The 20,000-nt window shown below is 40.4% G+C and overlaps 1 protein-coding gene across 1 annotated transcript in view; it reads right to left on the bottom strand.

Annotated features, from left to right (window-relative positions):
• Nucleotides 1-20,000, bottom strand: part of pdzd8 (PDZ domain containing 8) — a 76,659-nt gene that overhangs the window by 5,603 nt on the left and 51,056 nt on the right. The gene's annotated exons all lie outside the window — the stretch shown is intronic.

Raw genomic sequence — 20,000 nt, forward strand, 5'->3', positions numbered from 1 at the left:
TATAGAGAGATAGATATAGATATATATAGAATATATACATACATACATATATACATATACATACATATACATATATATATATACATACATATACATATATATATACATACATATATATACATAGACACACCCACATATAGTGTTTCCCTATAAAAGAGGATGTTGTTAAGGGTCTAACAGTCAGTGCTTGGGCCTCAACCATAATTCACACTATTTGGTGCTCTTGCATTAAAGAAGAAGAGAAATTTGTAAGAAGAAATCCTTGGATTACAAGAGCATCTTTGCACCTGTCAGTGTTCGGGCCCTTATACAAATTGCTTACAACCCCATAGGGTTCTCACATCAGTCAGTGCCTGGGCCCTCATTAGACTCATCTGTAATTTTACAAATGCAAATGCAGCTCTTTGCTCACAATCCCCTCTAAAACACATGCTGTAATGCTTTATGGCTGACAGGTCATCTAACAAATCACAGTGCTATAGCTAGACATTCACACCTCCAATGCAGATGATGGTATGAACAACCCTGAAATTTCTAACTATGATTGGAAGTATACTGGAGACATATATGGCATGAATGGGTCTGACCAGGTAGAAACAAAGACTTAAATGAGCTGGATGAGGAGAAGGAAACAGAGAAGATGGTACAGGTCTCTGGTTTCAAAGATAGAAATGGAAGCCCAACAGGATGTGGGTAGACTGAGACGAATGGCTTTAATTTCCCTGCTGTCATTTGTTACATTTCTGGCGGAAGGCAGTGATTTAGTTAGGGCTGGCCATGAATAAGCAGATGATCTATATGAGCTGACAAAGACAGTGGAAGGGCAGGTTCACTGAAGGCTTAGCTGGTCCTGATCCATTCTAAAGACACAAGTCTTGGACAAAACTTCACCTATACAATGATGTACAACTCACTATTTTAGTATTAAAGCTAGGGTCTGTAATGTTGTTCAGAAACACATTTTGTTATACTGGGTGAAATGATCCTGCTATCCTGAGAGTAGTCAATACATTATGTATTCAGAAAAATGAACGAAAATAATTGGACCTCTGTGGCAGCTGTAGGACTGAGAAAAAGCTGACCAATCCGTGCCATCCGGCCTGAATAGCACGGTTTGGTCAGATCCAAGGATTAGTCAGATGCCTTCATGTCTCGTTCTGTCCCTCCCTCCTCTGCACGTGCACACGTTACGTTTCACTGTTGCCGGAAATATTCAGCACACTCCTCTGCAGAAATACGGAGTTGCAGGAGAAGACGTGCATTTGGTTACAATGGCAGAGAAAATGCAGTCAGCGTTACTTGTAACAGCTCACAAGGGAAAGGAAAGGCAAGGAATAGAAAGCCTGAGGCAGACAAGGCTGCCACGAAAAAGGCTCTGGATAAAGAAAGAAGTTGGACCGAGTCAACATCGGTGTGGCGTTTGAGCGGTGGAGACAACTGGGGCTTGAAAAGTGATGCAGAGGTTGCTCTCTTACTGTTGGACAGGTAATTATTTGTTTTGTTTTAGGGGGATTTGTTATTTTCATGAAATATGTGAGGTTTGCCAACTTGGCTACGTATTGGCCCAATGCTAACGTTAGCTTCTTTGTGTGTTGTTTTTAGCCATGAGAATGGCTAATGAGTCGGCCCAATTTCCACTGGATAGGGGTCCACTGCGTTGCGGCTCCGATCCGGTTTTGCTCCGCCTTCCGGCAATCCCCACCGGTTGCGGTTTGAGTCCGCCATGGCGCAGTACGGTAGACAGCTGGCCTCACGATGTGTGCTAGTGTCAACAAGGAGTGTTTTATTTTTGAAAAGTAACCGGATGTAGTTTGTTATTTTGCCGCTTGACTTCCTGTCTGCTCCATGCTAAATTCAGCTGAATTGCTGCATCTTGCTCCGGCATCTCCTTCTCCCTGCTGAGTCCCACTGTCAGATGCGCGTTCAAGTTTGTGGGGGCGTGGCTTTGGACGGCGCACTGACGGGATGGGGTGGAACTTAGAGGAGGTGCCACTTTCAAATCTTGCGAGCTCTCTTGTTAGCTCTCCAGGAATGTAGACCCTAGCTTTAAGTATGATGCGTGAAGCAAAAAATATAAAATAAGGCTCGACTAAACAACGTTGTTGTGTTAATGTTACCCTCTTACATACAAATGAAAGGGTAACCCACATGAAGTCCATGTCTGTCCAGACTCATGTATGTAGTGAGGACTTTAAAGGACAAGATGTAGATATGGCAAAAACATGTTTTGTGAGGTTTTGTGAGGACCTTGACCTTTGTCTAAAACAATGTACTGGTGGTCAAAAATCTTGTTCATTCCTGAGTTTGAGTGGACATTTGTAACAAATTTGAATCCATTCTCTAAAGCCTTGAGAAGAAGAGAAGAAGAAAAAGCGTTCATAGGGATGAATATAAACTGTCTTGACTGTCAAGACTCAACTGTCAACTGTCTGTCAATGTCAGCCAAACCAAGGAGCTGATGGCTGATTTAACAGAAAAGGAGGCAAGAAAACACACCTGTCTAGATCAGTGGAGCTCAGATAAAGCTTGCAAACTGTTTAAGGTTCTGGGGAAGCAACATAACTGAAAACCTGTCATGGTCTTTAGAATTCATCAACCTGGTAAAAAAAAAAAAGAATAAAAGAAAGAAAAACATAGAAATGGCTCTACTTGTTGAAGAAACTAAACTTTTTACAAAGCAGCAATATAATTAATAGTGACAGTAAACATCCCCAACTGTCATGGCTTATGCACATACCAGAACAGGAAGGCTCTTCAGCAGGTAAATAAACCCACTCAGAACATCATGAGTACCCATCTACAGGGCCTCAGTGATATTGATGAAGTGAGATGCCTGCACAGAGCCCACAGTATACTAAATGACAACACCTTCCCCAGCCACAGTCTGTTCACCCTGCTACCATCTGACAAAAGAAATATCCGCTGCCATACCACCAGACTATGGAACAGCGTCTTTCCTCATGCTGTGACAATCCTGAACTCATCCTGAGTAATCCACAATGAATAGTTGCCTTTGTGACTTGATTAGTATTTATTAATTTGTGAAACCCAACCGATATATCCGTAGGCCTATATTATAAGCTGATATTGGCCAATCAAAATCATATAGCTTATGTACAGTTGTGTTTGAAATAAAAATGTGTTTAAAAAAGTGAGTAAAGCTCAAAATGCTCCAAAATGCATTGGGAACACTGCACATTCTATTCCAAATCAAAACTAGAGATGCACCGACCGATCGGCAATCGATCGCAATCGGCCGATAATGCCCCTATCGGTTTTGATCGGAGTTCTCAAAATAGATCAAATCAAGCCGATCAGATGACGTTTAAGTATAAAGACAGTGCATTAACTGCATGCAGGGAGGGAATTTCATGGCCGCTGTTGTCCTGCACTTTGGCCTTGATGCAGCGTGAAAAAAAAATGTCATGGTACGGCCACAGTGGCCACTGTGCGCCTGGCCCGGTCAGCGTAGCAAGCTTGCCTTTAATTACAGCCACCTGAGTGCACAGTAGTCACTCACAGTAACTTCAGTGAGTCCGCGGTTCGCGCAGGTGGAGTCTCATCATCACGATGATCTCACGTGAAAGCCTCTCAAACAGCAGCAGCGTCTCAAAACAGAAGAACGAAACTTACAGCACAGCGAGCGAGCGCAGCCGGTTTTGACATGATACGTAACTGACTTATGTGGTAGGATTTAGTCCGGTAAAGTTGGAAATATATTCACAGATTCGAACTTCCCGGATCAATAACTCATAAGTGAAACCTTGTTAAAACACAAACAACGGCTCTTTCCTACCGTAGTAAGGAAGACAACGAGCTACAACCGTATTTTCATCTAAACGAGCGTCTGGACATTAACTCTGGTCTCTATGGTCAGCCAGCTGTGAGACGAGGGGGCAGGGACCGTCTACAAAGTGCAACACCGAAAAGAGAAACTACAAAAAATTCAATAACTTCACTATTATTCAGAGTGTAGTGTCACCAAAATCACTCCACACATCAGTGGTCTCCTGCTGGTTATTCTCCATTTTTTTTGTTTGGAAAAAATGTGCTTTGCCATAATTTGGGGCAATTTCTAATGGGAGAAATATTCAATAATATTCAGTGTGGTGTCACAAAACCCACCTCACCCTAACCCTACTTAACAAAATTACTTTCTAATGCAACTTTAACTTGATTTTGGTATAAAAAAATGTGTTAATACATAATCCATGTCTTATTATAAATTAGGATGTTATGGTATCAGTCTGAAAGGTAAATCAACACATTTTACTCAGTGGCCTTTGTGCCCTGTCATGTGGTCTTGGTGCCCCTAAAAAAATAAGTGAAGGCTAAATGGACTTGCCCCTAAAATGACAAAATTCCCTACTTGACTGCATGCATTCCCACTAGTAAGCTACAGTTACTCTATGTAAGCTGAGTCCAAGTTGTCTCTAAGAGTCTCTAGAGTGTGAAATATTGCACATTGCCTCAGCCTGCAATGAAACGGTGGTCAATTCATGATACTTTCTCATCTCCTAATTTTTATACCTAATAATACAATGTCAATGTTGTGTAAGAAGAATCATTAATTAAATATATGACAGTTACACAAGACAACAATATAGAAGAATTTATGGATTTGACGCTGTGATCGGTGATCGGCAATATCGGGATCGGCAGATACTGCTTTTGGTGATCGGTGATCGGCCCCAAAAATCCTGATCGGTGCATCTCTACTCAAAACATGAAGAAAAATAGGGACTTCCGGTTAGCAAGCGCCGAGGACGGTCATGCAATCATGAGCTCCGCTAGCTAGTCTCTCAGTTACTTTAATATTGGACTTTTTTACCCGATACCTCGTCCACCAAAGCTAAGAAAGATCCAACAGATCAAGTACTTGCATGGCACAGTACAAACTCGTGGGAGAAAGGCACTTTCACTAGAAAATCTCGACGGGACCAAAAAATCTCTTTCGATAATGGTGGCCGGAAAAGAAAAAAGCCTCTCGCTCGAGACCGTGATGATGGCGATAATAGAAAGCAAAGAGGACTTGTCCAAGCAGACTGACGCCAAGACCACTAATATCCAAAACACACTCACGAAGATTGAAACATCACTTTCAACTTTGTCGGAGTAAGTTGAGGAGATGGAAGGACGGGTCGCGACTAACGAGGACAACGTGAGTGACACTCTCACACGGCTGAACAAAACAGAGAAAGAGCTGCGATATGTAAAAGACAAATTGGACGATCTCGAGGAGAGGAGCAGGAGAAATTATATACGAATCTTCAACATACCGGAAAAATCTGAGGGCCGGGATGCCACTGGTTTCCTCAAGCGGATTATCCCACAGATCCTCCATCCCATCACCTTCGACACACCTGTTGTCATTGAGAGATGTCACCAACTCGGTAAAGCCACGGATAAGACCAGACCACTGATAGCTAGATTCCTCACTTATAAAAACAAAGAAAAGGCGCTTCGTTGAGCCAGGGAAATGAAGGAGATCTTCCTCGAAAACATAAGGACCTACCTCTATGCCGACTGCAGCGCACAGCGAAAGAAGGATGCATTCAAGCCGGTGAAAAAGACGCTGTGGGAGAAGGGCTTCGAGTACAGTCTCCACCATCCAGCCAGGCTCCGCATCTCCCATGAGGGAGCCGTCAAGTGGTTCACTTCACCCGCTGAGGTTATGGACTTTTTGCGCCAACTGGAGGAATAGATTTTGATGTGCTGTCACATATTCTACAGGATAATTTACCGGACATCCAGGCCACGGGACTTGTGTTTTATTTAATGGAGCAACTGATTAAGTAATTGCCATCCTCTGATCTCATTTAATGCACCATATTATGACTTTCGATGTTTAAGGATGACATATTTTATTTGGACTATTTACCTCTGATGTGAAACAATGACTTGCAGCTCTGCCACATCTGATAAGCTATAGGACTGCTTTGTTGACTGACTATCTGTCACCATCTTTCTTTTTTGATCATTTTTTATTTCCTCTCTCGCTCATTATAAGGAGCTATACGTGTTTTTCTAACATAATGGATAGAGGTTGTTTAGTTTAAGATCTACAATAGGCCTAACTGTTGAGGCTACCAAATAGGTAAGAAGGGTAACCCACCTAAGGTTCATGTTCTTGTTTTTGTTAGTGGTTAGGCTGAGTTTTTTAGGGGGGATGGATTGGTACACTAAACGCATACTCCAATATTTACAGATAATGCAACGCTTAGGCCCGTACTGTATGGTCAGCACTTAACAAGTAATCCGACACAAACATGGATAATCATCTAAACTGTGTATCTAGGAATGTGAAGGGAATTAACACACCCATAAAGAGGAAAAGAAATCATACTTATTTAAAAGAAACTATCCACAAGTGTCGCATTCATTCAGGAGACACATCTCACCAACCTAGAACACTTGAAACTTAGGAGGAACTGGGTTGGTCATGTCTTTTTTTCTTCATTCACATCTATTGCTAGAGGAGTCGCTGTGCTTATAAACAAGAATATAAGGCTCAAATTGAACTCAGTTGAAAAAGACAAGTCTGGCAGATTCTTGCTCATTGACTGTGTTTTGAATACAAATAGGGTGACATTGGTAAATATTTACGACCCCAATCATGATGATCCTCTTTTTTTTAAAGACCCAGAATTCATAACATATATGAACACTCAAATTGATCTGTTCCTCTAAACCAATGTGAACTCTGCCTCCAATGCAATTATATGGGACGCTCTTAAGGCATCCATGAAGGGATGTCCTACAGTACATATAAATCAAGAGAAATGAGAAAATAATTGACACAATTAGATGAATGTATTAGAATACTTGAACAAAAACATTCTGAAACCAAAAGAATGGATATTTCAAATTCTTTGACTGTGAAACAAATACAGTATAATAATGTATGCACTACCAAGGCTGAAGCAGCTTTAGCTAGGACCAAGTACCACTATTATGAGTACGGCAATAAAACTGGTAAATTACCAGCATGGCAAATCAAGAAGGAAGAATCAGATAAAATAATTCATTCAATAATTACTGATGATGGCAGGTCTCTGATTGACCCATTGGAGATCAATGCAGAATTAAAACATTTTTACAAAACACTGTACAAATCAGAACAGCACAGCGATTTCTGGAATGTCTTGATCTCCCACAGATAAATGCCGCAGATAAAAGCTGATTAGATGCTGATATAACTGAGAAAGAGGTTCTCCTGGCCATGAAATCTCTGCAGAACAACAAGGCCCCGAGGCCAGATGGCTTTCCCATTGAATATTTTAGGACCTTTTCAGATAGGCTGCTGTCACCGCTCACAAACATGATCTAGGACTCGGCCCAGCTCTCTCGAATTAGCTACCATCACACTATTACCAAAACCTGACAAGGACAGACAAAAATGTAACTCCTACAGGCCCTTGAGTCTTCTAAATGCTTATTACAAGGTTATCTCTAAATTGCTTGCTACTAGATTAGAAGACATCATGCCAAAAATAATACACCCAGATAAAACTATGTTCATCAAGAATAGGCAAGGGTCAGATAATGTCCGCCGTTTATTTCATATAATTGATTCTGCACAGGTGACAAAAGAGCCTATGCTGATAATATCAATGGACGCTGAGAAGGCGTTTGACAGGATCAAACGCCTTCTACCTTTCTATTTCAAACACTTGCAGCTATGATTTTTTGTGTAAAATTCATTCATTATGTTAAAATACTTTTCAAGGCACTTAAATCAAAAATATCAATTATTGGGGTCCTGTCGGGCGCCTTCTCACTTTCTAGAGGGGTCCGGCAGGGCTCTTGTGTCTCTCCGTTATTATTCTCGCTTGCCATCGAACCATTTGCTCATGCCATCCGAGTTAATGCTGCCATCTCGGGCGTCAAATTTCGTACTTCTGAGCATAAAATCTGTCTCTATGCAGACGACATCTTGATCCACTTAACGGACCCAGCTGACTCGGTCCCTCCACTCTTTCAATGTCTTCAAGAGTATAGTGCAGCATCAGGATACAATATAAATTTTATAAAAAGCAAAGTCCGGCTCTTAAACACACAGGATTTGGATATTGGAACTCTTGTTGAACCTCTGAAGGTATGTCCTTGTGGCTTTAAATACCTGGGCATAAATATTTGTAAACAAGGAGACAAAGTATTTAAAGACAACTACCTGAACCCACCACCTACAGCGCCTTCCAGTGGTCGGAGAATGCAACTGCAGCACTACAGGGGTCTCTGGCCTGCACAGACTGGAGTGTTTTTGATGAGGACAATTTAAACACAAAAGTCGAGGTCATCTCAGACTACATCAAATGTTGCATGACAACCACAATCCCAGTAACAACTGTCAAAAAGTATCCCAACTCCAGACCTTGGATGACATCTCAAATACAACTTATGCTGAAGGAAAAACAACAAGCCTTCCTGTGTAAAGACTGGTCCAGACTGAGAGACATTAATCATTCAGTTAAAAATGAAATCATAAAAGCCAAAACTGGCATACAAGGACAAATTATAGAGAGACTTCAGTAACATGAACACCAGGCAGGCCTACCAGAAAGTGAGGACACTTACTGGTACTACATCAAGGTCCCGCACATCACCCACTGACCCCATCTCCTTCACTGTGGAACTTAACAACTTCTTTGCCAGATTCGACAAGGCCGACCACTCTGCTGAGTGCGAGAGATTGTTAAGGGACCTTCCAGCACTGGAACATCCCTACTCCATCCCCTTCACTGAAAGGGATGTTTGCCATCAGCTCAGGAGGTGCAAATCAGGCAAAGCCCCGGGACCAGACGGGATCGGTGGGAGACTCCTTAAAACCTGTGCCATGGAGCTAGCCTCAGTACTCTTCCCTCTCTTCTCTGAATCCATCCTGTCCCATATGCCAGTTCTGTGGAAGACCTCTATCATCATCCCAGTTCCCAAAAAACCCCATCCCTCATAACTAAATCACTACTGACCAGTAGCACTCACCTCCATAATCTAAGCTAAGTGCCTGGAGAAACTGGTGCTGAATGCCATCCTCCCAGTCAGCCCACAACTGGACCCACACCAGTTTGCATACAAGGAAAAGAGGGGGACGGAGGATGCTGTTGCATGCCTGCTCCACACCCTTCTTCAACACCTGGACACTCCGGGACACTTTGCCAGGGTGAATTTCATTAATTTCAGTTCTGCCTTTAACATCATTCAGCGACATCTGGTAATCAGCAAACTTAACAGTCTCCACATCCCACCTACTCTCATTTACAACTTTCTGAGCGACAGGCCTCAGGCTGTCAAACTGGGCCCTGCTACATCCCCTTTCATCATCATAAATACAGGTGCACCACAAGGCTGCGTTCTGAGTCCATTCTTATACACACTTTACACAAATGACTGTCTCAGCCCATCCCCCATAATCAAATACTTCAAATACTCTGATGACACTGCCATATTGGCTCTTCTCTCGGACCAGGACTCAGTCACAGCATACAAACACTCTGTTGCCCATTTTTCCCAGTGGTGAAAGGACAATCATCTCCTTCTATATGTCACCAAAACCAAAGAACTCATTTTCAGCAACCGTAGAAAACCCACTCCTCATGAACCCATACACATTGACAATCAGCCAGTGGAGATTGTGGATAGTTTCAGATACCTCGGGATCACAATGGACAATAAACTGAACTTCAACCAACACACCTCAGACATTATTAAGCGCTGCCAGCAAAGAACCCACATCATCCGTAAACTCAGATCATTGTCCATCAAACCACCCCTTCTGCTTCTTCTGTACTGCAGCATCATTGAATCCATTCTCCCCCACTGTGCAATCTGCTATTTCACCATGCTGCCCCTCACTAACAAAAACAAATTTCTCAGAATCACTCACACTTGCTCAAAAATAATTGGCCTTCCAACTCCAAGTTTGCCAGCCCTCACTGCCACCATCCGCAAATCGCTGCACATAGCCCATGACCCCCACCACCCATTACATCCATACTTTACCCTCCTCCCCTCTGGTCGAAGGTTCAGACAACTGTCCTGCAGAACAACCCGCTTCTGCAAAAGCTTCATCCCCTCTGCCATTACAGCTCTAAACAGCAGGCGGTAGAAGTAGTGTTTTTTTTTTTTGTTTATCTGTATATGTATGTATGTATTTTTTCTGGTGTTGCACGTGTGCTGGTGTCTTTGTCTGGAACAGAACTGTGAAAATGAATTTCCCCTCGGGGACAATAAATCATGAATCTGAATCTGAACTTTTTAGAGAAAATAAAGGCAGACACACAAAGGTGGTTCGATCTACCCCTTTCGTTAATTGGTAGAGTAAATATAATTAAAATGAATGTGCTGCCAAGACTTATTTATTTCAATGTATCCCTCTGCATGTCCCTAATAGCTTTTTCAATAAGACCAACAATGTTACCTCCTCCTTTTTATGGAGAAACAAAAACCCCAGAGTAAAGCTTACTACTTTCCAAGCACCATACTAAAGGAGGCTTGAACCTTCCTAATTTTAATTGCTACTATCTGGCATCTCAGTTTCGTCCAATATGGACTTGGTTACACTCTGAGAGTAGTGACATCAAATGGCTCTCTTAAAAAAATATCCCCTTCTTGGGATTGAAGAAAAACCTTTCTTTAATAACAAAAAACCCCATAACCTTGAGCACTTTTCGGGCATGGCAGGAAACTCATGCATTGTTGGGACTAGATATCTCTTTACTGAGAAAGACCCCCTTGTGGAATGATCCCAATATTCCTTACCCTGTTGCAGATGGAACTTTACAGAAATGGACCAGGAAAGGGATCGAAACAGTGACTTATATAGTAACAACATACTATCAAGCTTCCAGCAGCTATCATCTAAATTCAGGTTACCACAGAACAACCACTTAAAGCTCCTTCAAATTAGACACTGGCTCCAAGATAACTCTGCTGACTTTCCAAACTTGCCAGAGGAATCCCCCTTTGAGAAGCATCTGCTTGATACACGACTCTTCTCCACAAGAGGACTGATATCCTGTATACACAACATCTTGAACAGAAACTTGCCAATTTATGATAGATTATCGATTAAAAACAAGTGGGAGACAGACCTAGGTTGTAACTATGAAGATGTCGACTGGCAAAACATACTGGAAAGATCCCAAACTGTACTAATTTCCACTAAACATAGACAAATGCAATTTAATATCTTTCATAGAACCTATCTCACCCCACACAGACTCCATAAGATCAATAGGAATGTCTCTGCCATTAGCCAAAGGTGTAAGCTGAATAAAGGAAAGTTACTCCATATGCTCTGGACTTGTCCCTATCTAGAAGACTTTTGGAAGTTCGTTATCCACTGTTTCAGATGTTATAGAGACTGAAATCCAAAGAGATCAAAAAATGTGGCCTTTGGGAGATGTCAACATGCTTAAAGGGATAGTTTGGGTTTTTTGAAGTGGGGTCATATAAAGTACATATCTATAGTTGATCTGTTCCCTATCGTAATCACCGATCTGCGCAGCCTCAGTTTGGAGAAGTAGAGAGCTGCTCCAGCCCAGACGCTCAGCTTTGTACTGCAGTGAACGGGGTCCAGAGAAAAAGCGAAATTAACCACCTAAAACAAGGCAAGTTCAAGTGTACGTTGTATAGAGAAAATTCACACCGCTTTACATCGCCGTCAGACCGCGCTTTCTTTTGGCACTACATTTTCTCAACCTCAGAACCCCCGTATCCCTACGCAATAGCGTAACTTGGCAACTGCTGATCTGCGAGCGTAGGAATACTGCGTGAAGCCCAGTTGCTGGACGAGAGGTTTACTTTCGTTAAAAACGAAACTTAACTCTCCGTATCCTTCCGCATTAGCGCTCATGCGTAGGGATACGGGGGTTCTGCGGTTGAGAAAATGTAGTGCCAAAAGAAAGCGCGGTCTGACAGCGATGTAAAGCGGTATGAATTTTACCTATACAACGTACACTTGACCTGATGTAAAATTTTTTAGGTGAGCCTTGTTTTAGGTGGTTAATTTCACTTTTTCACTGGACCACTGCAGTACAAAGCTGAGCATCTGGGCTGGAGCGGCTCTCTACTTCTCCAAACTGAGGCTGCGCTGATCGGTGATTATGGTAGGGAACAGATCGACTATAGATATGTACATTATATGACCCCACTTCAAAAAACCCGAACTATCCCTTTAAGGTAACTAAACACAAGAAATATTTTGTGTCGTTAGCCAGCACGGCTGGGAAAAAAATTATACAGGTAAACTGGAAATTAGAAAACCCACCCTCACAAAAGCACTGGCTGAACGAACTTTCATCATACTGCACACCAGAGAAAATTCTGTACAATGTCAGGAGAAAACCTGAAATACATAATAGATTATGGGGCTCTTTTTTAGCCCTTCAATTAACCCTCTCAGTTAAGTATGCACATCTACTTATTGTATCTATCTCTTATTTTGGCTTTTTCTTTATCTCTAATAAGGACCAAGTGTTGTGAAATGTACCAATCCATGGCCTGGGTGGATGGGGTGGGGTGTCTAAATTGCAATAGTGCACTTTACTGTGTTTTTGTTTCTTTTTGCATTTTTTTTTTAAATGATCCCTTTCTTATTTTTTTCCCCCCTTTTTGTCTTCATCTTCGTCATTTCACTTTAAACTGTAAAAAATTACTAATGTACCTCATGCATTGTCAATAAATAAATCTTTAAAAAAATGTTTGCTTACTGGTGTGTTTGTGGTCATTGTCTTGTTGAAACACCCATTTCAAGGGCATTACTTCTTCAGCATCTTCGTGTATTTCAATGTATTCAAACTGATCCTTGATCCCTGGAATGTGATAAATAGGCCCAAAACCATAGTATGAGAAACACCGCCATATCATGATGCTTGCGCTACCATGCTTCACTGTCTTCACAATGTACTGTAGCTTCAATTCGATGTTTGGGGGTCTTCTGACAAACTCTCTGCAGCCCCTAGACCCAAAAAGAACAATCTTGCTTTCATCAGTCCTCAAAATGTTGTGCCATTTCTCTTTAAGTGAGTCAATGTGTTCTTTGGCAAATTGTAACCTCTTCAGCACATTTAATTTTTTCAACAATGGGAATGCGGGGGCTTTTTGACGATAACTTGCTGTCACATTGGCATCTTCTAATTTTTTAACTGTTTCTAACTTTAGGCCTTCTTTGATCACCCTGGAGCTGAGTCTTTGCCATTTTAGCTATTCTTCAATTAATTCGACTGGTAGTTTGTGTTTTCTTCCACTTTTTTCTGGTGTGGTTGACATTTTAAAGCATTTGAGATTATTTAAGAATTACATTTACATTTAGGGCATTTAGCAGACATTAATTTTTCACAAGAAAGAAATAGCATATCACTGTGGGGTGGGAGGGAGTCATGCTATGCGAGTTGAGGTGAATTCTGAACAAATGAGTCTTGGTTCTTTTGCAGAAGAGTGATACTGCTGTCCTGACATTGGTTGTGAGTTCGTTCCACCACTGAGGTAGCAGAGTCGCGACTTTGCTGAGCAACCTTTGTTTGCCCTCAGTGATAGCAGTACCAGCTGATGTAGTAGAGCGAAGTGCTCGTGCTGGGGCGTGTGGTCTAACCAGTTTTTGGACGTAGACGGGTGCAGTTCCGTTGACTTGAAGTATGTTGTTCTTCTGTACAATGTCTGAAACAACCCATTTTACTCAGATTTTCAGAGAAAAATGCACTCTCTCTCTATAAAAGCAAGTAACCTCTGTCTGTCTGTCTGTGTCTGTGTGTGTGTGTGTGTGTGTGGACTGCAATGATACCGTTAATAAATTATTTCATAAATGCTTTACAAATTCCACGAGCATTGTCCACCGGAGCCACTACAGTCACGTGTGCACCAGAGCACATCACTGCACACCGTGGCCACGCGCGCACCAGAGCCAATCACTGCAGAGCCCACCGCGACCCCCCACCTTAAGAAACAAGCAGATTTATACCTGCAGCGGCGCGAGCTGGACCGGGATTTTGCCGGCGGTTCGGTCCCGTTCTGTGCATCTAAACTGACTGTTGTGGATTGATGAGATTAAACGAGTCCGGACCGAGTCTGTTCGGGTCTGAGGAGTTCTGGAGACGCGCGGACAACAAAGTGGAATCGGAATCTGTGGATGTTCGTGTGTAGCTAGCCGCTAGCTAGCAGCTAGCTTCTAGCCGCTAGCTACACGGCCCACCTCCCAAGGCGACCGACCGGAAGCATCAGCACGTCCAAAACCGGACCTAGGGTAAATAATGTCCGCCACGCTTTTTCGCGAACATTGCCGTCACGTTTGCTTTGTGTCTGGTGCAGGAAGAAACGGTAAAAACAGGCTTTTGTCACGAAAGTGTCCAAGCAGCAAGTTTGGTTGTTGAGGAACAGGAAGTTGTGGGAGGGACCTAGGCGGATGATTGACATGCAACGACGGTCGGTGTGTGTGAGAGTTGAGAGATTTGTGACATTTAGCGTGTTTGGAGTGTGTAGTTAGTGTGTTATGTAGTGTAGTGGAGTCGTTTTTTTGTTTAATGAGTTAGAATAATGAGGAGAAGCTGAATGTGGAGCAGGCAGTCCAGCTCTTCATTCAGCTAGAAGGAGCACAGGCAGACCTGAGCATTGCCTGCATTAAAATGTAAATAGTTACATATAACTTTGTAAATTTTTTAAATGTATGCACAAATTTAGATAAACAACAATTTATATTTGCACTATAAGTAAAAAAAAAAAAAATGGTTTGTTAAACATATTTGTGGTTTTCACAGTAAAAAAATCTAACCTTTTCTACTCGGATTTCATGTTTTATTTTTGTGATTTTAGGTCCTTTGTGTTAATACAGTATGTCAAAATAAAAAAAATAACACATGTGAGGTTGTGCTGAAAATAATGACACCAAGTAAATAGCTTTTAAGATGAAATATAATGGCAAAATCAAAATTATAGCTGCTGCGCAGCGATGGGTCAGGTCCGGGCTATTTTTTGGCAAAATTAGGCAATTCTGAGCAACAAACAGGAGAATAGGAAGACAAGACAGTTAACAACAGTGTTCACTTTGGACAACTTGAGGCTTGAACTCACAACTTCTGGAACCAAAGACTGTCATCTATCACTCTGAGCTAATTGGCAAGTGGCATTATAACAGAGGCTTGACAAATTGATTAAGCCATTCACTGTTGTGCAGGCAGATTTGAACCCACTGTAAAAAATTCAGTTATCAAGACAAAAATCTGAAAATACACATATTGCAGCATGGAGATGTTGGTAATTTGTTTTTAAAAATGATTTATTTGCTCCATAAGTGAATAACTAAAAAAATGCTGCTTGCATTGACTGCAATTATTCACATGAGAGCGGAATTCAAAATGTTCTCAAAAATTCATTTTTTTAGGTAAAATTCTGATATTTGTCAAACATCATCTACCATGACTCTTAAAATTTTTCTATTTTTTCATGAACATTGAAGATTTATTTATCTATTTATTTGCAGGTATATGTTTACAGTAGTGTTCACAGTCAAACATTTTCATGCACTGTAGGCAAAAATTGTTCGAGGTCTTCATATGTTTTACAGTTTAAAAGAAATGTACAAAAGTTTCTTTAGTACTGGGGCTACAGTTTGATGAAAGTGTGAAGTTCTAGCAGGTTGATTTGTTATGAATTTTCAAAGTTTTAACTTTAGATGCTTGCTGTAGCGCCACAATTGGCTTGGGTTTACAGCTGAAGTAATCTGGCATGATACTGGACCTTTATGCAAAATTCGGTTAGCTTTCACCCATGGTCCAGTCCAAGCTATTTGTTTTTATCTAATTTAGAGGCTTGCTGTGATGCCACCATCAGGACAATTGTCTTGTGTTTCATATTGAGGACATCTGACATTTTAATCTGTCATCATCCTCATCATCACCATCATCACCCTTGCTGGGTCTCGAACACACAACCCTTGACACCAAGAACGAGCTCCTAACTCGCTGAGCTAATTGGCTGGAATTAAGACCTGCTGTGTAGCTGCATTTGTCGACTCAGGGACTCACTTTCCAGGCAGCTGTTGTCAAGGAAGATTTCAAAAATGGTCAAAATGTCAGAAATTCTGTTACCTAAACAAAAATCTGATAATACATAAATTGCATCTTGACAGCATGGAAATGTTGGCGATTTGTTTTTAACTCTAAGTGTTTTGCTTCATAAGAGAAAATCTGATGTTTAAAAATGCCACTCTTACATTGACTCCAGTTGTTCCCATGAGAGCAGAATTCATAATGTTCTCAAAAATTCAGTTTTTGAGATAAAATTCTGATATTTGCCAAACTTCATTAACCATGACTCCAAAATATTCTCAATTTTTTTCAGGAAGATTGAAAATGTATTTAGCAAGAATTTGATAGTATATGTTTACAATACTGTTTACGGTCAAACATTTTGATGCACTGTAGGCTTAATTTTTGATAAATCAAAAATCCGAGAAACAAGTTTTGTGGAGGGCGGTCTGAAGATGCTCTCTAGCAAGTTTGGTGACAATTGAGCAAAAATTGTGGGAGGAGATAGGTTTTATAAGTTTTACAGGTTTTGAAAAAAACTGAGTGATTGAATTCATAATTTGTAATGAGTTTAAGTGGACTAAAGTTTCAGCAGTATTGGGGCTACAGTTTGGTGAAAGTTTCAAATCTGTAGCATGTACTGTTGATTTTGTAGGTATTTTTTAATTTTTTTAATTTAAACGCTTATTGTGCCCCCCCAGGAGGAATATTGACATGTCCTTGGAATTAAGTCAATCTGGCATGGGGCCGGACATTTCTGTAAAGTTTGGTGAGTTTTCGCCCTTGGGAAGTATGACTTCCTCGGAAGAAAGAAAGAAAGAAAGAAAGAAAGAAAGAAAGAATTCCTAGGAATACAATAGTGTCCTGGCAGCTTAGCTGCCCGGACCCTAAATAGTCAAAACAGCCAATTATACCCTGGAATATCGGATTTCACAACAAATCTAAATATCCCTGACGTCCCACCTTCAAACACAGCCTCATTTGGCCATCCATGAAAAAGCTACTTAACCTCCCACTTTTTTATAGGAATACACTTTTCTTACGGGCACTGCACTAGTAACCATAACATATAGCCACTATAACCAATCATTTGATGCCTTCGTCCTTAAATAGGGGCCATCTGTTTGACACCTGTTATTTCACAGAATGAATGACCTCACTAATTGAACTCCAGGCTGCTATTAGTTTAAACACGCCCCTTTCAATTGATGATTTAATTAAACAGAATCAGCAGCATGCATGTCATGACTGTTGGGTCTGTTGGTTATCTATTACTCTACTACACCTACTAGTAAATTATTTGCCATGTAGAAATAGAAATTTCTACCAAAAACATCGATGATCTAGTTAGTGATGTTAGACTGCTATTATTTTAATGACAAATGTATATGTTGTTGTTATCAGCCAATATAAAAACTTTAAACTTAAGTTTACAGTTTCAGCTCACTAATGTTATGACAATAATGTGTAATGTTAAACTGTAAAAACTCCTGCCTCCATTACATATTTTTGATAAGGTTATTAAGTTTGATAACCACATTCGAGGAATCATTGGCATATCGGCCAATTGGTTTTAACTGGAGATTATCTTTTGTTGACCTTAAAACCTTTATTCTATTTGTGAAAATACAAAATCAACAAATCTGACAAACTAAGTATCAAAATCAAGTTCGGCCTACGGCCAGTTATTTCATTTTTCTTTTTTTGATCTGAGCATAAAATCAAAGTATGAAAAAACACACAGTTGATTGTTTTTCGGTATCATAACAAACAAAATAACAAATACATTTTTCATCTTACGATTTTGGTTCCCCAATTGAATATCAAAAGAACGCATCATATACGGATTCCTACTACCATTTAGAAATAAGAAGACATGAACGGATAATTTTCCATTTTTGTTTTGATAGTAACAATTCAAAAACGATAAAACAACTAGCTATTTCATATTCTTTAATGTGCTTTTAAATGGAAATCAGGAATTAAGTAATGTGTGTGGAAATCTTCTGTCTCAACTTTTTTGTTGTGACCCGGACGTTGTTAGTAGAAGGTAGGGTCAAAGACATGCCTTTACGGAGCATTCTCCTTCATGTGGAATGGATGGGGCAATGCCCCCCTATTGACAAGCCCCCACTGCCCAGAACTATGATTATGTTTAAGGTTGCTAATAATCCAGAAATGTAAAAGTGTGGTTTTGAGAATGTTCACCAGAAAACAAAACAAAAAAACAAATCGATCGACAAATAGCCTATATATGTTTAACCACTGAAAGGGCATACATTCTTTTGATATAGACATAACTTATTTACCTTTTAACAGTGGTCTGTTTTTGTAAGTTGTAGGATATATTTTGATACAAAAGCTGAGCTTGAGCTGGGGAGTTGGACAGAGACTGTCCGGTGAGCACAGACCACCGAAGGGGGGGGAGTCCTAAAAAACAGACATTTTTAGGGTGTCAACATCTCTAATGCTACAGTAAATGACTTGAGTGTGTGTATTAATGTATATGATGTGTAAATATAATACTATTTTTGGGAGAATCCCGCTCTCTCGTGTTTGTTAATAAAGAACTTATTGTGAAACACTCCTAGGTAATATTCAGTCGCTAATCATGAGGTAATGGGAAATTACTCAGAAACAAATTAGTATTATGTTTCACTTCTCTTGGAAATGCCAAAAAAGAGTAACTAATAATTAAGTAATTAGTCATTATTGAGTCATCACTAGCTTGTGCCAGTTGGCTGGTTCACAGTTAATCAGAAACAACAACATAAAAAGTGCTCATTATGTCGATTCACACCACCAAGTACTCATTAACAACTCATTAACTATCAAGTCATTTCTGATTAATTCCGTATTTGCTCCTCAGTAACTATTCACATTTTTGTGTACCTAATTGTAAAGTGTTACTGATTGACCACACATCTTAGTTTGCCCATGTTAAGTTATAATTATTAAATGCATTAATAAATGCATGTTCACTTAAACAGTTGCTGTGTGGACATCACTACTTTCTAATACACTTGAATGAGCTGAGAATAACAGCATAGGTTTTTGTTTGTGTGTGTGTGCGAAGCTTCAGGAAAAACAATATAAATGTATTTATACATTCTTGTGTTGCATATTTATTATGAATCTTAAAGTATACAATGCCATTAATCAAGAACAGAAGGTGAGATTGTGACTTTCTAAGTGCATTATTGTAGGCACCTGGACGTGTTTCAATGTCTTGTTCCAGTTGCGTACTATACAGTAATTAGAACTACCATGACCTGGATTACTGAGTACCTTCATCGACAGATTCTGACTTTATTTCACATTTGGTCAAATACTTCATTGGTTACACTAATCTTTGCTGATCACCTCAAAAACTGTTGATTGTAGAGATCTTCTGTGCTCCTTGGTTGAAGATGAAGAAAATGCAGTGTGAGGCATCAACATTTACAATTTGTAGCTTCTTTGTGTTCTATCAGAATCAGCTTAATTGACCAATATGAGCATTATACAAGGATCCTCATGTCAGTGCTGAATAGGTCAGCTTTACTTAGTTACTGCAGATTCACATATAGACTTTCAAGGATGTCATATTTTGCCTTTACAGTAAGAAATGCTGAAAGGTGAGTGTGCGTACTTAATATCACCAATTGGATTTGTTGTTTGGAGACCACTGCACCAACGTAGCAGTATGGCCATTGGTCCCCAAATAGATTTACAAATGAAAGCCCACCAGTCCATTATGCTGAAGTGCAAATAGATGCAATTCCACTTTACACACACTTAACAGAACCAATATATGCACAGTCACAGCCACTCATATGTACCTAATCATATGTCAGTGCACACAAACCTCTGATGATACTACTACTGCTTTCAAGCAGCAGCACAGTTTCTAAGAAATAAAGCTAGTTCAGGGGAAGAGAGGAGAAGAGAGGAGTGGAAGAGTGAAGAGGGCTTCGTTCTGTCTTACTGTTATTTTGCACT

This window comes from Sparus aurata, chromosome 15 (genome assembly GCF_900880675.1).
Source record: "Sparus aurata chromosome 15, fSpaAur1.1, whole genome shotgun sequence".
Classification (NCBI taxonomy): domain Eukaryota; kingdom Metazoa; phylum Chordata; class Actinopteri; order Spariformes; family Sparidae; genus Sparus; species Sparus aurata.